Source organism: Podarcis erhardii (genome assembly GCF_964252035.2).
Source record: "Podarcis erhardii genome assembly, chromosome: 9".
Taxonomy (NCBI): domain Eukaryota; kingdom Metazoa; phylum Chordata; class Lepidosauria; order Squamata; family Lacertidae; genus Podarcis; species Podarcis erhardii.
In genome coordinates, this window is record NC_138512.1 from 15,734,604 (window position 1) to 15,754,005 (window position 19,402).

At 44.4% G+C, this 19,402-nt stretch overlaps 1 long non-coding RNA gene across 1 annotated transcript; it reads right to left on the reverse strand.

Annotated features, from left to right (window-relative positions):
• Positions 1-10,987: 10,987 nt before the first annotated feature.
• LOC309349707 lies at positions 10,988-14,842 on the reverse strand. Its single transcript, XR_014160115.1, has 2 exons — positions 12,194-14,842; positions 10,988-12,027 (listed from the first exon to the last, which is right to left on the reverse strand). It is a non-coding gene; the product is annotated as an uncharacterized lncRNA (long non-coding RNA).
• Between the last annotated feature and the right edge of the window lie 4,560 nt (positions 14,843-19,402).

Here is a 19,402-nt window from a genome sequence, read left to right on the forward strand (position 1 = left end):
TGTGTTACTGAATTGCGTAAGCTATCATCCTCTGTATACTCATCTGGAAGCAAGTCTCACGGAGACCAAGTAAAGATGGTTGGATGTAGAATCGGGTCGTAACAATGAAGAAATTTCTGCCCAGTTGTTTACAAGTTCTATGGGCTGTATATAATAATAATAATAATAATAATAATAATAATAATAATAATAATAATTTATTATTTATAGCCCACCCATCTGGCTGGGTTTCCCAGCCACTCTGGGCAGCTCCCAACAGAATATGAAACAGAATTAAACTTCAAACATAAAACACTTCCCTAAACAGGGCTGCCTTCAGATGGCTTCTAAAAGTCAGGTAGTTGTTTATTTCCAATTCCAAAGAACTGTAGAGTTGAAGGGACGACAAAATGCAGGAATCTTTTTGCCCAATGTGGGGCTCAAACCTATGAACCTGAGCTTAATAGTCTCATGCTCTGCTGGCAACTAAGTAGCTGTGTGCCCGGAACAAGGCTCACTCATGCAACAGCATTCCCCCCCCCCCAAGCCCACTCTCCTCCCCTTGCATGCCTCTTTATGGGAATATTCAGGGATGCAGGAGAGGATATGTTGTTTGATTATATCCTTTCCAACTTGTGTTAACAAGTTCTACAATTTAGCAGAGTAACATTCCCCTTTTTAAATTTGCATGGCAGATGCGTTTTCTCAGCCTAGCTAAAGCCTCTAAAATAAGTTACCTGGTAATTTCCCCTTTAGTCCCTCATAAAAGAAATTGACACGACACAGTCTTCTATAAAAATATAAAAGAGTTTACTCACTCACATTCTGTTCACAGATGGATCCCAGAAGGCAGATTTAAGTTACAAAAGTAATATACACCTGGAAACTATCCCATAAGGAGATAGCCCCTTTGAGAGCATCTTAGGCTAAGCATATTTTACTTCTTCAACGAATGTAGTCAGAGAGAGATGACTGACCAGTCCTGCTCTTTTGTTACCTGGGCAGGTGAGGTCACGCACACCTCTAGTCACACGCAGAGGAAGTCTGTCCCAGCCTAGGAGAAACAGGAAGTTCTGACTGGCTGGTCCAGACATCCCCTTTTATGTCCACTCTAGGGATGTTGTACTTGACTGCTCTTGTGTTTCACATCCCACACTCTTGCACCCACTAAATATGCTCTGGAAGTCTGGGGAAACCCCTAAAACATGTTTAGGGGATGCATGGGGAGGAGTACTGTGTTGAATTCCACACTATGTGTTGACCACGTGTCAGTGTGACTATTCTTAATACTAGTTGTTGTTGCAGTGTTCAAAACATTACCCCTCCCCCTCTCTTTCCCCCCAACCGCATGATGTCTATGACAACAGAGTCATACCGAACAAAAACTGTGAAAAAGACCCTATGAATCGAAAGTAAAGCTGCCATATGTACTTTTCCTTGTTTGTTTGTTTGTTTTGCCACACAAGAAAATCTATAATTAAAACATATATTTATTAAAAAACAGCATTGCAGATATTTGCACTACCTTGCACAGTTAACAGAAACATGAAGCAAGACCATAAGGGTTGTTTCCAAATTATATGAATGGGGTCAGTCACCATAAGGAGATCATTATGTAGCATCTCATTCCCTGTAGCAAAAAGCCTGTGGCCTTCTAGTGGCAGACGTTTAGCACCTGTATATTTCAGAATTAAGAGAATATAAGCTTTTATCTTGGAGTTCCTTGTACAAGACTAACATGTGATGCCGTTAAAACTCCACTAAATAATTGTTATGATTTACCAATTTTTAAATTTCTCCCTTTCCAAATAAAATAAAACATATATTTTGCTCTTCTCTTTCTGAATTGTTGTCCATATTTCTAATGACTACATTGTATCTTTTTGTATGCCCTACATCGGTCTTTAATCAAGATAATGTATGGCTAACAATGGGTTTTTGATTAGCAATTAGTAAGAGCTACGCACCAAAATTCTGTTTTCCCCTCTTAAGAATACTGTTTTTGATGTTCTCTTCTGTTTGCTTTCATGCATGGAAGAAGTGCATACTGTACTTTGCAATCAAGAGAACAAAAGAGAAATCAGAGAAATGTCCACCTCTGGGAGCGTGGAGATTTTATTTCTTCTTGTGCTACATATATCTCTCACTGAGGTTCTGATTGATAGTTTTTTGAACCTGAGATTGACAGTACGTAGGATGGTGGTAATCACTGGGGAGAGGAACAGAGTGTTGTTACCAGAAAGTAGCTAACCTGCACAAAAGAACTAAGCCTGTCATCATGGTTTGGTTATTGCTGCACTTAAAGGCGAAAAGGAAAATTCAGAAGTAGAGAATTGCATAAAATGATCTTCTCTATGTGCTGCCTTTTAAATTGTGGTTTGCAGGGTCAGATCTTCCCTGCATATGAATGGATACTCAGTTTCAGTGTTGCACTAATGCATTACTTTTGCTTCTGTAATGGAAAGATAGATTGTGGATAGGGGAGGATATTTTTTCCCCTTGCACCTGGAGGCTATACTGTTTGAGCTAGTCTACCTTATAGGTTTCCATGCCTCAGCCTCCTCCTCATGACAGGTTTAGCATCACTTAGCGAGTTTCTCTGCCACAGCGAGCAGCCACCACTGACAAGCATTTAGTTGGAGATGATATTCTGGAGAAATGGAACCTTGTTGCAAGGATGTGGCTGAGACACAGAAATCTGTGCAATCTGCTCTAACAGAAGTCAGTTTATGCAAGGAAGGACTGTGAGGACTGGCGTGCAGTAAGGACGTCATTGGTCATTGATTTGGACCATGTCATCCATTAGGATAGAAACTGATGTATGGACAGCTGGGTCTCGGTTGTTCTGCGATAAATAAATCACCTTCACTATCACTCCCTCTAATACCACACTCAGGTGGTGATTGTCGACAGAAGTGCTATTGAAATGAAAGAGAGATTCCCATGCCTGAGGTTTGCAAAAATACTTACAAAAAATAACTTATGCATGCACACACACAAATTGAGCTCAATGAAGACCGAGCAATGCTCAGCAGCCATGGAATGGTGAACGTCAGGTGGAAAAGTAAACCAGAAAAACTGTGTGTGTGTGTGTGTGTGTGTGTGTGTGTGTGTACAATGCCCCACTTGGAGGTAAGATAAGATAAAACTTTATTCACATTAGCCAATGGCTAATGGAGGTAATGGCTGGCTGGAACTCTGAAAAGAGTGCTCTTATTAAGAGAGGAGGATAATGCTGTTCCAATATGACAAAGGAGAATGTGAAGCTGTGGGTGTTACTGGAATATGACTTTGTAAAGGTAAAGGTAAAGGGACCCCTGATCATTAGGTCCAGTCACGGACGACTCTGGGATTGCAGCGCTCCACTCGCTTTACTGGCCGAGGGAACTGTCATACAGCTTCTGGGTCATGTGGCCAGCATGACTAAGCCACTTCTGGTGAACCAGAGCAGCACACGGAAATGCCATTTACCTTCCCGCTGGAGTGGTACCTGTTTATCTACTTGCACTTCGACGTGCTTTTGAACTGCTAGGTTGGCAGGAGCAGGAACTGAGCAACGGGAGCTCACCCCGTCGCGGGTATTCGAACCGCCAACCTTTTGATCGGCGAGTCCTAGGCTCTGTGGTTTAACCCACAGCATGTAGTATATGACAATTTATTTATTTATTGGTGTGGGGGGGGGGGTGTCACACAAAAGTTCCAGTGTGGTTTGGGACAGAGACAGGCATCAGCTTTTAAAATTGCCCAAGATGGGTATAATAGTGGTACCATAGCTTGCCCCAAAAACATAAGCCCAAAATTTAATTAACCCCTCTTCCAATCTCTTGTCCTGCTGTCATTTTTTTCATTTTTGGTAGTGTTTTGAAGCACTACAAGAGAAAGATGGCCAATAAGAAGAAGGGCAAATCTACAGAATTGGCTACAAGTCTTAATGGCTAAATTATATCTGGTTTCAGAAATACAGTGGTACCTCGGGTTACATACGCTTCAGGTTGCATACGCTTCAGGTTACAGACTTCGCTAACCCAGAAATATTACCTCGGGTTAAGAACTTTGCTTCAGGGTGAGAACAGAAATTGTGCTCTGGCGGCGCAGCAGCAGCAGGAGGCCCCATTAGCTAAAGTGGTGCTTCAGGTTAAGACCAGTTTCAGGTTAAGAATGGACCTCCGCAACGAATTAAGTACTTAACCCGAGGTACCACTGTATTGTGCTTCTGAATGCTAGTTCCTGAAGAGCATGAGCAAAGAGGGCAATTGTGTCATGCCCTGCTAGTGGACAACCCCTGGGCATCAGATAGGTCACTGTGAGAACAGTATATAGATACTGTTAGATCCACCAGAGCTCTTATGTTCTTATGGTAACTTTAGCTCAACCATTCAATATTCTAAAGTTAAAAATAATCTACAATATACATGTTGGTGTGCTGTTGCTAGCTGAGATTCTAATACTGTTCAGTCTGGGAAAGCTTGTAGACTGCTACCGTAAACCATTTCCCAACTGCTAGCAACTGCTGTAACTATAAGATTTGTCCAATTATTACTAGTTACACAAATCAATTGTCATCTGCTAAGCAAAACAATCCCCACTCAGATAAATTTATTTACTGGGAAAGTTCATTTCATCCATTGTTCACTGCCAGAAAATTATTTAAATGGGCAGTCTTATCAGTATTGTACCCATTCTGCCGTGCTATAATATCACAAGTACAGACTTGTATTTTCCTTGATTTCCTACTTATTTGACTACTATTAAACACTGCTTCTAAAAACAAGAACAAAAATGCCAAAGGATCTTGTGAACTGTAATCTACTGTGCCCTTAAGCCTTAACTTTAATTGATTACTTGTGAGTGTAACAAAGAAAAGGTAGCAAAGTGGTTATCTAACTCACTCTTTCTCCATCGGTTCATCTACAGCTAGACAAATGGGACCCAATTCAGACCAAAAGTTGCACCCAACCAGTTAAACTGGACCCAGATGAGCACTGCAGTGTGCAAATGGGCATTTGCAACCAGGAGTGTATCTTCACCGGCAAGACTTGTAGATCATTTTTGCTGGACTGCAGTAACTGTCAATATTGACAGGAAAACTCTGTATTATCATCTCAAATATGTGGCAGCTCACAGCATATGCAAGCTTTGCAGACAGCTCTATTCACCTCTATGAGAGACTGGTTTCCCGCAGAACAGAAACTGTAGTGCATCCCTGTTATCTGAGCCTCAGTTACCCACAGCTCTCATTTATCATTTCACATTAGTCTTGTCATGTCAACAGAACCTTATGTAAATAGTATTTCTTTTCATCCAAATGTATATCTTGATATACCCCAGGCAATGCAGAGAAATGAGATTGCATTGCATATTTGGATTTTATTTCTCACAACAGAGAAAACACGAGCTGCAACTGAGGAATCTGAAGCAGTAAATTTAATCACCCACTTTATTCAACATAATATTTTATATCGGGGCAAGTTATGCTAAACAGGAAAGGTGATATCTTTTATTACATCATTCCAGTAGATGAAAAGTTTTCTTTAAAAAAACACACACCCTGAAATGTTTTATGAGGCTTTGGTCCAATAGAATAAAGTGGCATATCCCCCTGATTTTGTATAGCTCCTTGAAGAGACTGGGCCGGGGAAAACATCCTTCTTTATCCTTCCGTAAAGCTAGATTTTGGAGTTGAAAAAGATAAAGACATGCAGGCCAGCATGTGGAATAAACAACTTGCTGGGGTAAGAGTGGCCTGGACTCTCCCTAAGCAAAATTCAAATGGGAAGACAGTCGAACTAATGCCAGTGTACTGGAAGAAGCAAAGATCACCACTGTCAAAGCAATGATTCTTCAACATCAACTTTGTTGGACTGGTCATATTGCTCGGATTCCTGATTATCATCTTCCAAAGCAACTACTCTATTCCAAACTTAAAAATGGAAAGCGTAATGCTGGTGGTCAACAAAAGAGGTTCAAAGACTCTCTCAAGGCAAATCTAAAAAAATGTAGTATAAACACCAACAATTGGGAAACATTTGCCTGCAAGCGCTCCAATTGGAGAACAGCCTTTACCAAAGGTGTCATGGGCTTTGAAGACGCTTGAACTCAGGATGCAAGGGAGAAATGTGCTAAGAGGAAGGCATGCTTGGCAAATCCACACTGTGTTCAACTCCTGCCTGGAAACCAATGTCCCCACTGTGGAAGGACGTGTGGATCAAGAATTGGCCTCCACAGTCACTTACGGACTCATTGTTAAAACCGTGTTTATGGAAGACAATCTTACTTGGCTACGAGTGATTGCCAAAGAAAAAAGAAGCAAAATGCATATTCCAGATGTGACTGTAATCTAGCCTGTATGGAAAAGGTTTGTTGCTTGCAATAGCTGCCTTTCTGGAATGCCATGTCTACAGCTGTGCAGACCAGAAACTCTATCCTATGACAAAGGTCTCTCTGACTCTTTGTTGAACCATGGAGGTTGAGTTTTAGAGCAAATGTAAAGCAAAGTATCCCTCCCTTGTGGTGCTTTTCTTCTAGAAAAAAAAAAAAGGGTGCCGGTACTGGGTAACCCTTGAGTGCCCACAGAAAAAAAGGACTGAAAGAAAGTATACAAATATCCATCGCATTTGTGATTTCTTTCCACATTTTAAATTCTTGGGGCATGTGCAGGTTTGCATCAAGCACGAACTAAATCTTTCATTTTGACAGACTGAAGCATTGAAGACTCCTGTCCAGCAAAGGTTGAAAGCTTATTTGTTTTTGTTTTTTGGTTGCATATTTTATATTCTGAACCTTCAAAATAATTTTTTGGGAATGATCTTTATTGGTTTTACAACTTTTACAAGTTTCACAATGATAATACATATCTTATTTCTTTTAACCTTTATGCTTTTACTCTATCGAGCTTGCACTTCCCTCCCTCCTCCTTCTGGTTTCTCTATGTTTCCATTTATCTTTACGCATTTGTTATATTTACATTCTGTGTAAACTTAATACTATAGAATAAACCTTCAAAATAAATTTATGTACCCATGATGGCTAACACGCAGTGCAGTTTTTCAGGGGGTTCTCAGGGATACGCAGTACCCGCACGTTATTTTTTTCTAGAAGAAAAGCACTGCTAACATGCATGAGTAAAACAGTTATTATTTTGTAAAAGCAAACTTCATACAAGAAATTATAAAAAAGAACAAGTTTGTTAAATAGACAGTACAATCAAACTGATCTAAGTTTAAAATCCAACCTTTAGCAGGTTTTTACAAACAAATAAACAACCTGGGAAAACAGGATCTGGTGCCTTGTTGTTGTTGTTGTTTAGTCATTTAGTCGTGTCTGACTCTTCGTGACTCCCTGGACCAGAGCACGCCAGGCATTCCTGTCTTCCACTGCCTCCTGCAGTTTGGTCAAACTCATGCTGGTAGCTTCGAGAACACTGTCCAACCATCTCGTCTTCTGTCGTCCCCTTCTCCTTGTGCCCTCAATCTTTCCCAACATCAGGGTCTTTTCCAGGGAGTCTTCTCTTCTCATGAGGTGGCCAAAGTATTGGAGTCTCAGCTTCAGGATCTGTCCTTCCAGTGAACACTCAGGGCTGATTTCCTTCAGAATGGATAGGTTTGATCTTCTTGCAGTCCATGGGACTCTCAAGAGTCTCCTCCAGCACCAGAATTCAAAAGCATCAATTCTTCGGCGATCAGCCTTCTTTATGATCCAGCTCTCACTTCCATACATCACTTCTGGAAAAACCATAGCTTTATCTATACGGACCTTTCTTGCCAAGGTGATGTCTCTGCTTTTTAAGATGCTGTCTAGGTTTGTCATTGCTTTTCTCCCAAGAAGCAGGTGTCTTTTAATTTCATGACTGCTGTCACCATCTGCAGTTATCATCTGGTGCCTAAAGGACAGTAAAAAGGGCAGACATACCAAGAAGGGCATTCCAAGGGCAACAAACCACCACTAAGGTTTTCATCCCAGCTACAACCTTTAGATGTAAGGGACATCACAGTGGAATGAGTGATGATTGCATCTAGAAGAAGATATCTGGTGATGATCTCAGTGGATTGAGTAGATTAATACAGCAGAAGGAGGTCCAACAAATATTATGGGTCCTACACTGTGTAGAGGTTTAAAGGTTGATATCAGTACCTTGAATAGAGTTTATAAACTTACTGTGAGCCCGGAGAGCTGTTTTAGCACAGGTATGATGTGATCTATTTGGCATGCTCCCTGTTAGGCTGCTACTATAATATGAATAAGCAAGCAAGCAAACAAACAAACCTTATTCACAATCCACGCCCCCCCCTCCCCGGTAGTAAATTCATACACATGCAGCCCAGTCCTCTGCAGGTTTACATAGAAGCAAGTCCTGTGACTTAAGTGAGCCTTGTTCCCAAATGCAATTGCATACAACTGCAGCCTTAATTGCCATTCATCAAGGACTGGTTGACCCACAATTGTCACCATTTGATGTCTGAAACATCCATTGAAATCTCTGTGTGAATGGGCCATCACATTCATCCAACAGTTATCTGTGTTAGATAATTGAATGTAGTGAAACCAAGAGATGTGAATGTATGTTTGAACTAGCAATCTGACTACAGCTCTGATGCACAAACTTCTATACTAAGCCAAAACACCCATTTATTTCATTAGGGCTTGTGCATGCAAGCAGGATTTTGAAGCCCATGGTGTCTCTATGCTCTTGCATGTCAGTGAAATTGCAGTTTTTGAGTGCTCAGGAAACAGTCTTGAATATACACAACTTTACCACATTGTAACTTCTATGTCTCACTGTATTTAAACCTGCTTGCTTAAAAAGGTCTTGGCAGAGTGTATACAAAATAGATAGATGTAAAAGCAATTCAGGAACTGTATCACATTTTGTTTTTCTTCCATTTTCCTTTATTACCCAGTATGTGCTCCCAAATGAAATCTGCTGGTAGCCCAAAGAAATCCACCAACCGATCCTCCCTAAAATGAGTTATTTGCTTCCCTTCTGCCAGCCCCTTTTTCCTGTAGGCTTCTCTCTCCCATACCCACTTGATTTAGAACCTGTCTGACTGAACAGACTACAGTGTCTTGCGGAGTGCAACTATGCATTGCCAGAGTAACTTATTCTTGCAGTGATTCAATCCACCCTAAAGAGTATGAGTTTCATAAACGACTCGACAGGCTCATTGACATCATTCTATTCAATTCTCTCTCTCTCTCTCTCTCTCTCTCTCTCTCTTAGAGTATATCTAATTGGTGTTTTGTGCTTGCATTTTGCAGACAGAACTCTTACCAGACCTGTTTCAAAACATCAGCTGATGTTTTGACCCACTTTAATGCCTTCTGAAGTGCAGTAACACAGGTAGGTTCACCACCAAAACAAGGTGCCTGCTTAGAACAGCATTTTGTTGCTGCCTGCATCTTCTCTCATCTTATTGTTATTGTGCAGACACAAGTGTTGCTTAGGAACCCAGGGAAGTAAACAGCTGGGGGGGGGGTACTGTGCAGTGGAAAAAAATGTTCTAAGCTATGGGTTTCAGGGTAGAGTCTGATGTGACTGAGAAAAAGGCATGGTCGGGACTGCTCAGTCGGTAGAGCGTGAGTTCTTAATCTCAGGGTCTTGGGTTCAAGGCCACATGGAGCAAAGGATTTCTGCATTGCATGGGATTGGACTAGAGGACTGCCATGGTCCCTTCCATCTCTACAGTTCTGTGATCCTCTCTGGACATTCACATTTCCCTCAACCTAGTTGGGAAAACCTGTACATCATATTGCAGATAGCAGACGATTAATTGTTTATTCACACTTGGCAAACCCTCACCATGATCAACTCCTGCTCGGAAACCTATGTCCCCACTGTGGAAGGATGTGTGGATCCAGAATCGGCCTCCACAGTCACTTACGGACACACTGTTAAGACCATGTTCATGGAAGACAATCTTACTCAGCTAGGAGTGATCAAAGAAGAAGAAGAACTATCCAATCTTCCAAAATTTCAACACCTCTTGCGGTGGTTTGACCCCTTTCCATTTTAACAGTACAAATTCTACAAATACCTTCCTTATCTCCTCAGAATCATTTCTCCTGCATATGCCCCATCTTACCTTAATAGCAATACCTTCATAGTCTTTAAGGTATTAAAACTGCCCTTGGAAAGCCTTATAAGAAGCTGCTGCAGGAGAGGGAATACAAGAAATATCAAGACAGGGGTGCTTCTAGGACTAAGATGTGAAATTTCCCTGCTATTTTTGTGACTGGATGCTGCAAGTTGTTTATATATTCTTGCTATATTTATAATGTTGAAATGTGGTTTCTTGTATGTTATTATATTGTTGTTTTGCTATATTATTATGAAATTGTTATGATGTTGTTATCTTTCTTTGCAATCATTAAATTGTTTTTGTAGTGTTTGTTTTAAATGCATCCCTGTTTCTTTGTTGCAAGCCACTTTGAGCATGATTCTTTATGTGGGGAAGTGACCTGCAAATAAATGAGTCCCAGTCTAGATGCTGCTACATATACCGACTTATTTCCTTAGACATTTGCTTGTCCAAACGGCATCAGGTAGCATGTCATTGCTTTCACCGCTGCCTTCAAAATAGCATTAAATCTTCTTATTTCTTGTGTGGCAAATGATGAAACAATCTAGCAATTAATGATCTAATATGTCTGCTCCCATGTGATTAGGGAAACCAAATACAGAATCGTATTATACACAGTAGTTTTGATCAGTGCAGAACAGAACAAATGACACTGTCGGATAAGCAATTAACAAATCTGCTTTATTTTAGATTCAGGTAGGTAGCCGTGTTGGTCTGACACAGTCAAAATGAAAAATAAAAAATTGTCCAGTAACACCTTATAGACCAGTTCAGTTTGTTCTGGTATAAGCTTTTGTGTACATGCACACTTCTTCAGATACACTGAAGTAGAAGTCACCAGATATATATACATTATTCTAATTTGCTTTCCTCTGTTGCCATGTTTACTTTCTTAATTTTCAATAAGGTATGTAGGCTTACATTTTGCTATATTGCTCTTTTGTTTTCATTTTACAAAAGAGCAGTAACTATTCCTGAAAAGGGAAATCAAATAATATTTGTAAAGAGCGAAAGCAAGAGAAGACAGTTGAAAACTTTCTAATAAATAATTTTGTATGCTGAATCCATTGTAGCTTAGAGCACAACAATATTGCTATCAGGTGCATCCACATGTAATAGACGGTGCAATGACCTCCAGCGGAAGCAACCTGTTAGTTAAGAGGTAGCATTAATAACTTTGCCCCAGTGCTTTCTTCCCAAAAATCAAAGGCATTTTGGCAGAGGGGGGGATTCAGAGCAGAGAAACAGTATGGGAGGCAAGGAGTACTGAACTCCTTCCCTACTCACTGTTACTCTGTTCCAAATGACCCCCTATGTAACTTTAGGAGTACCATATATTGAGGATCCATATCACTGCTCAAGGTTTTGCAGCAAATCACAGAGAAGCAATAGAAAGCGTCCAATTTGAGCTCTGTGAAGTCCATTGGGCACACACTTAATGCGGATGCAGATGCAAGATCATTTGTTTTTAATTAAGAGAATAAATAAATTATTTAACTGGAGACATATTTATACGTAGACTTCATTTAGTCGACTGCATTGTGAACTGCTCGTCCCTTAGCCAGAAATATATTAAATATGGTATGTACTGACTTGAAATGGATTTAAGAAATCCAGGTTCACGTATTTCCTTAGTCAGGAAATTCAAAGGAAGGATATGGTCAAGCAAAGGAAGGATATGGGCTTTCTCTCTTGGACTAACCAACCTCAAAAGGTTGTTATGAGTAAAGTTGCCATTTCAAAATTGCAAGTGAAGCCAAAAACTCCTCGGGAGGTAAGTTCAGATGTGCAAATCCAGCTCATGCTGTGGAACCAGCAAGCCGTCCTTATGGGAAGCTATTCTCTCCAAATGCAGTCTACTTGCACAAGCCTCAGGTGCAGAATCAATTTCCATATACAATCATGGCTGAATAAAAACAGGGTATCTTTGTGTGGTAGCTGGGGATGATGTGCTGGTTTCATGCCAACAGGCCTCATACAGTGGCGTAGCGTGGGGGGTGCAGGGGGGGCCGGCCGCACCGGGCGCAACATCTGGGGGTTAGGGAAATCCACGGGTTAGGGGGCGCAAATCCATGGGTTAGGGGGCGCAAATTACTTGCCTTGCCCCGGGTGCTGATAACCCACGCTACGCCACTGGCCTCATATTATCCCAATGACTGAATTGGGAATCTCTGCAGGAATTCTGAATGAAAGCAAAGGGGGGGCTACTGGTTTGTTGCTTTTATTTTTATTATGTATTTTGTGGTTTTATATCTTGATTTTATTCTGTGAACAGCCCTGAGACCCCCAGGTATAGGGCGGTATAGAAATTCAATAAATAATAATGATAATAATTTCAGTAAGAACTACTAGTGTCATCTGCATTTACAAGGCAAAAATGATTTCATTCTATCTTTCAAACGATAGAGGAACCGTCAGCAAAAGCAGAATCAAGTCAGGGTCAGGTGACATTAAACAGAGAGCCTCCAACCTCCTTTGCCTGCAAAATGAAATGGGAACAGAAGTCAAACATAGTTTGCTTAACACAGTGTCTGGCTTTCCTTCTTATTGGCTTTATGGGAGTTTGAGAAGGGTGACTCTTGTGTGCTTTGTTTGTTGCTGGGTTATGCATGTATATGAACAAAAACAAACTAAAAGCATTGGAATACAACAAGAGAAACTGGAAATTTCTTCTAAAGCTTTGGACAACATGAAGGGGGGGGTCACAGTGGGCTAATAGGTAAGAAGAGTCTCTGCCATAATTTATATAAACCTAGGCTTTGAAGCTCTGCAAGTTTCAAATTAAGAAATGGTGCAAATCTTCCTCTATCACTCACTGGTGTTTCAAATATTGCCACTCCAACACCCTGAGCATTGTGATTCCTGGGAGATTATGTGAACTCCATCACCTTGAAAAACTTTGTTTTCCAGGCTCCTAATACCCGAGGAAGTGCCATTACTACAACCTGGGATAGCAGGGAGGAAAGGAGCCAGGGATGACAGCTAGCTCAGATTTCATTCCGAGATGGAGGAAAATGCAAGCAAGTGCTATCTATGCCTGGACAAATGTGCACACCAAAAAAGAAAATTACAAATTATGGTGTGCTTGTCCACGCACATTCATTTTACACAAATACCTGCACTAAACACGTGTGAACAGCATGCAGAAAACCTCTGTTCCTGTATTTTTCTGGAGCCTCCCACAGGAGAGAAGGGAGAAGCAAAAACAACAAGCAGATGCTCTCAGGAAAAGATGAAGTTTGTAATCTAGTCCATGTAGCTTACAGAGTTCCAAAGGCAGAACAAAACAGCACAGGTAGGTCCCTGCCCAAAGGAACACTCAATCTAAAATATATACTGAGAAAAGCATTGGAGAAAGATGAAGGAGAAGGGAGGGTAGGATGAGGAAATCTGGTTTAATTATAACAGTACAGGCAACTGAGAGGCAGGGGAGGAAGGAAGAGGAGAGGGATGGGGAGGTACAGAAAAGAATATATGTCCTATGGGGTTTAGGCTTTGAGTCTGTTGGAAATACAAAGTAAGGGGTTCACTCAATAAGGTATATAGAAATAAATGAGACAGAATAAGTGCTGAAGGGAAAGATGTGACAGCAAGCAGGTATTTGGGGGTGGGGTGGGGGCACAAGTTCTCAGCATACTGTTATTACTGAAGTGACTAAGCCACCATGCACTGTTCAGAAATAGAACTCTTTGATCCTGGACCACGTTTCTGGAAAGTATTTCCTGTACACAAAACAGGATTGGAGGATGCATCTTTTAAAAATAATACTAAAAGAGGGGTCTACAAAGCAAACCATTAGGTGGGTTTATGGCTTTCCTTAGGAAATTATAAGCCTATTTAACACTTTGGTATGACAACTTTTAAACAGAAATGGAGGTTTGGCATCTTAAGAGTTTCTCTGAACCGTTTAACAGATAGACACACTGTCTGTATTAGGTTATCATTTGGTGATTACCCAGATCCTGGATGTACATAGCTGCTATCAGAACTATCCCTTTTCATAAATGTAACTTGCTGATTAAAAGCTGCTTGCCCCACATTTTAAATATGTCATTAATATAACAATTGGGTACATTTATCCTGAAGGGAAAAAATCTTCAAATTTGCACAGACCAAAAATATTTTTGTTTGCAAAATATTGCAACAGAAACTCTCACAAGGCTGCTGAGAATAATGCACAGCTTAGTCTTATAAACGCTGTTTGTGTTCAGTTGAACTTACTCCCAAGTGTGCGCACTACAGGATGCCAGCCTCAAATCCATATGCCCATGTCTTTCGTTTTGCTCTGGGTGCCTGAGAACTCTCCATAAACTGAAGAATTGGAAAGGGCAATCAGATCATCTGTGGATGCAACATCCACTTTATTCCTTTTAATGAGACAAGTTCAAATGTTGCCCTACAGATGTAAAACCTTAATTAACCATGTACATAGTCTAACTGTGATACTCAGTTCTGACAATCAAGCAGCAACTTTTATTTATTTATCAATCAATTTATTCATCTTAAAGAAAAAAAAGCTTGAGGAGGAAAACTTATCTAATTTTAAAGAAGGCCTCTGCTTTTTAAATTGGGCTGCTTCACTTTTTTTCTTTGATCTGCTGTATTGTTACTTAAAGCAGGAGCCTGCTACACAAAAATAGAGAATGTGAAGACACTTTTTGACATGAAATTCAGTACAGGGGCATTTTTTTCTGTATATTGCTTAAAGTACAACAACATTAGTTTTACAGAATAGGGGGGGGGGGCAACATTTTTGGAAGGAAGGTATAAATTCATTTCTGGGCTGCACCCGATTATGTGAAAAGCCCTTTTACCAATTGTGGGGGGCATCTTACACAATAGGAAGGGGAAAACATGCACTTTCCTACTTCACAAATTCTGGGCACTGAAAAGAGGCTCTAAGAATATCCTTCAAATTTTAAGCTGACCTGCTCTGCTCAAACTCAGCTAAATCACCACCAAAGTGAGAGGCTCTTAGTGATCAAAAGGAAGTCTGTCATTTCCTTATTTAGACTCTTCAGATGAAGTAATGTATCCGTGGCCCCATTAGCGAAAGCACACCCCTAGTTAAGAACCGTTTCAGGTTAAGAACGGAGCTCTGGAATGAATTAAGTTCATAACTAGAGGTACCACTGTATTGCTATGGGATGAATACTTCTCCCCACCTTGCCTTAATAATTGTGACTGTATATCAAGCCTTGTTCCAATGAACTGTGTGTGTGTGCATGGAGGGCAGACTTCTCCTAAGCCCTTTGCTGTAAATACACAGTGATTAATCTATTTCGTCTAAAACTTAAAGTGGAGGGGGGATTTTTTTTGAGGGGGGGTGAACAGTCTCAGAAAGAGAGCAGCCAGGGCGATCAAGCCACACAAGCGCAAAAACCCAGCAGGATGCTTTTAACGGATGAAAAGGTCATCAGATCTGGTGCTGCTTCTGGTGTCATTTCCCGCGTTTGTCCCTTGGTGGAGTTGTCGAGTTAGATTTCTCCATGCCGTCAAACCGCTTAAACTATTCGCTACTTCTTTCCACCACCCCGCAACACACACACACACACAAGCAAAAGCAAATGATCGACTATCGTGTTCACACTGCATTTAACCTTTTCCTTACAGTATTATCGTAATCCACGTGACCCCTTCCGAAATCCTGCTTGGAGAATCTGATCTACCTGTGTATGTCGCCGCGGGAATAGTGGCTTTAAAAATGTCCCCCTCACCCTCCCTCCCCTCGCCGGAAAAAAAGCCCCAAACCTCGACATCTTTGCAGGTGTAAGGATGTGTGTGCGCGCGCGCGTATTCCCCCGGATCTGTTTTTCCTTCTCAAATTTTAGAGCCTAATATGAATATAGTATATATATATTTAAAAAACCTTGGGGACACTTATGGAGACGTCTCGCTCCATCTAGTGTAGGAGGAGAAGATGGGAAATTGCATCAGTTAGGCTGCTTACCTTGCACGCTTACTTGGGAGTATATACCATTGACTGCATCGGGGCTTACCTCTGAGTAGACCTGCAGAGGCCTGGCACTGTAAATAAATCAGCCTACCATTTCCACCATCTCCGATGGAAAGGTATGTCGGCTGCAAAACTCAGGAACTACCCGATGAGGAAACATTACCGAGGGTTGCCAGGAAGTTAAAGGAAAGGAAGAGACGAGGACACATGAACATGAGACCCATCACCTCGCCGTGGGAATCCCGCACTTAGCGTAAAATCTGGGGGCCTCAGCTAGCCCCATTGATATTCTTGAGCATGCCAGATAGTCGCTATTCTCTGCGCTACGAGCTCCCCCGTTTGGATTCCTAAAGCGCCCAAGGAACCGGGGCTCACACGGAGCACTGCAATGAGCGCGGAGAGCCTTTCCCAAGCTCAACAGGGAGGCGATCACCGCACGATCCGGAGAGAGATCGCGCGTACCCGGGTCTCCTGCCTCTCCTTTCCCCCTACTCCAGCGATACGTAAGCCCAGGCACGTGGCGCAAAAGCAGCGCGTCCGCGGTGCCCGTTTCCCACGCCGCCTTCCCGCAATCTTGCCTGGCAGAGGAAGGAGAGGAGCGGGTGACCCGCTGTCCCTGGTGCTCCCCGACAGATGCGTCAACAACCCCGCGAGAAGGAGCTTGCTGCGCTCCTGCGCAAGGAAGGCATTGCAGAGCGGACGGAGAGGGACAGGAGGCGAAGAGCTGTCCCAGAGAAGAGAATTGGGGACAAGGAGGGGGGGAGAGAGAGACTGAATGTGTGCGAAACAGATATTTGCCAAGGGGAGGAGGAGAGCGAGGTGGATGCACTGCAAGAGAGGAATTGTGGGATGGGGAAGACTGGAGGCAGGGAGGGAGAGTGGAGAGGTTTCCTGGAAATAGTCTGCAAAAACGGGAATACGCTGAAATAGGAGAGAGGGGTAGTGGGAATACTTGGAAGGATGGGGGGAGCCTGCAAACGCTGGGGAGATCGCGTACAGTCGGCCGAAGAAAGGATGCGGAAGCTGACCAGGCTGTAGGAAAGAGCAGACGAGAGAGCCGGCGGCGGGTGGGGAGCAGAGAGAGAGAAAACCGTTGCAATGCGAGCGAGGCTTCAACTGGAAAGGGAAACGCTGTTCCTTTGGACAGGGACGGAGCGCGTTCCCCGCCCATGAGACCGCAGTGTGCACCAAGCAGCGCGCCTGGCCGAAGCAAGAACCGATCCCGGTTCGCCATCGATTTCGAGGGACCTCGCGTCGCCAGCTAGCGAGCCAGCCTTCTTGCAAGACCCGTGCCAGGGCAGGTTCCGATTGTGCTTGGTCTCCCGCGTTAAGCGCATTGCAAGTTTCGGAGGGGTTTAAAAAAAGGGGGAAATAAACATAATTAAAATGCAACGCAGAATGGCTTGATTTCCACGGGTCGACTTATTTACCTGTCTGTTTTCTAAAGGAAGCCCCGGGGGGAAACGCAGTGCAATGGTTTGCAATGCAATGCAATGCAATGGATTGTAGTGCAATACAATGCAACGCAATGTAATCGTAGCGCACTCTCTGGCAGGGCTGCCTGGTTCTTGGGGATCGCTGCTGGCACGCCTGGAGCTCCCGCAGGGGCAAGAGTCGTCGCTGCCTCCCAAGACGGCGCGGGCGCGCCCCAGCCCCGAAGAGGGGCGGAGGGGAAGGCGGAGGCAGAGAGAGAGGTTTTTGACAAAGTCAAGTTGCTTGGCAAATAAAGCGGAGATTTGGTATTAATCCCACTTAACCCGCTGAGAAGCTGCCGGAGCTGCCCGCCTCCCTCTTTCCTCCCCCTCCCTCCTCCCCCCCCCCACACGCCGGGACTGCGGCGAGGCGCACTGAGTCTGCGCCAAGTCGCCTCTTTTCTCGCTGATGCTGCAGATCTGACAAACCCAGGGTCTCCGGCGGGGTCCACGGAGGCGGGGCTTGGGAGGCTCGCCGGCCAACCAGCGAGGGCGCGAGCGAGCTCGAGCGCCCGCAGCTGTTGCCGCCGCGCCAGTCGCGCGCCAAAAGGAGGGGAGCCCCCTCTCGCCTCAGAGGAAGCGCGGAATCATGTCTGAGTCAGACATAGCGGCGGCGGCGGCGGCGGCGGCGGGAGCCTCCAGCCCGCCGCTGTCTCTCTTTCCAAAGCGGCTCTCCCGTTCCCCGCTCTCGCGCGCCACACGTTCCTTCCCAGAAAACCTCCTCGCGCTCCTTCCTTTTGTGAGGGAGCTGAGTCACCCGCAGAAAGGAAGCCTCTCGCCGCCCTCGCCGCGCGGCGTCCAAAAGACGTGCGCGGCTCCCCTCAGAAGCGAGCGAGGAACAGCTTTCTCTTCCTCCGGCTGCTGCCCTTGCCATTCCGCACCCCGTGTGCCCTCCCCGCGCGGGCCCTGGGCCCAGCCCAGATGCCTCGGGGTCTCCTCCCCGCCTCTCCTCCCTCCCTCCCTCCGCCGGAGTGGAGAGGAGGAGGAGGAGGAGGCCGAGTAACTGAGGAAGAAAAGGCGGGAGGAGGAGGAGGAGGAGGAGGCGCGCGAGCGGGCGGCGCCGGTCGCCCCTCAGAAAAGAGCGGAGGCCAGCAAATGCCGCGGGCGATTAAGCCCGCCAAAGTCGCGAGAAGGAGAAAGGAGGCGAGGCGGCGGGTCGCCGCGAGAAATTGGCGCGAAAGTTGGCTCCCCTCACGACGCGGCTACATTTTGCGGTGTGTCAGAAACAAGCGCTCTCCTCACGTTGCCAACTCCGAGCTCTCTCTCGCACACACGTCCCCCCCCCCCACACACCGCAGTCTCGGCGCCTCACAGAGAGAGAGAGAGAGAGAAGGGAGAGATTCAGTCTTAGAAATGTGGGGGTGATAATCTCGGGAGGATCCCTGTGGGGAGAGGGGCTCGAAATCCCTCTCCCTGATCTCGCCCTAGTCGCCGCAGCCTCGTCATCTGCTTGCCTCTGTAATAGCCCCCCCCCCAAAAAAAACCTCCACAAATCCACACAGCGAAAAGTTTAAAAAAAAGCACCCGAAGCCGACTACTCTCGGATCCACGTGATCTCACCACGCCGCTCCTTCCCCGACCCCAAGAGCTTTCCCTTTCCACCCCCCCCCCAAAGTTAGGAACGTGGGAGAGTGAAGAGCGACGCTGACAACCCAGAAAGCGGGGAGGATGCTTTTCAAGCTCCTTTAAGCACCCAGGAAAGGACTGTTCCCCCGAATACGTGTCGGGAGGTGGCACGGCAAGGTCCGGTCGGGCCACCTCGGGGGATCGAGGGATCGAGGGATCTGGCTGCGGGAGGCCGCTTGCCCACTTGCCAGCAGCAGCAACGGCAGAGGGTAAATGCTGGGCTTTTCTGGAGTGCAGCGCTCGGCGGCGGCTCCCAACTCCTCCCCATTCTCTCTCTCTCGCTTTCTCTGCCT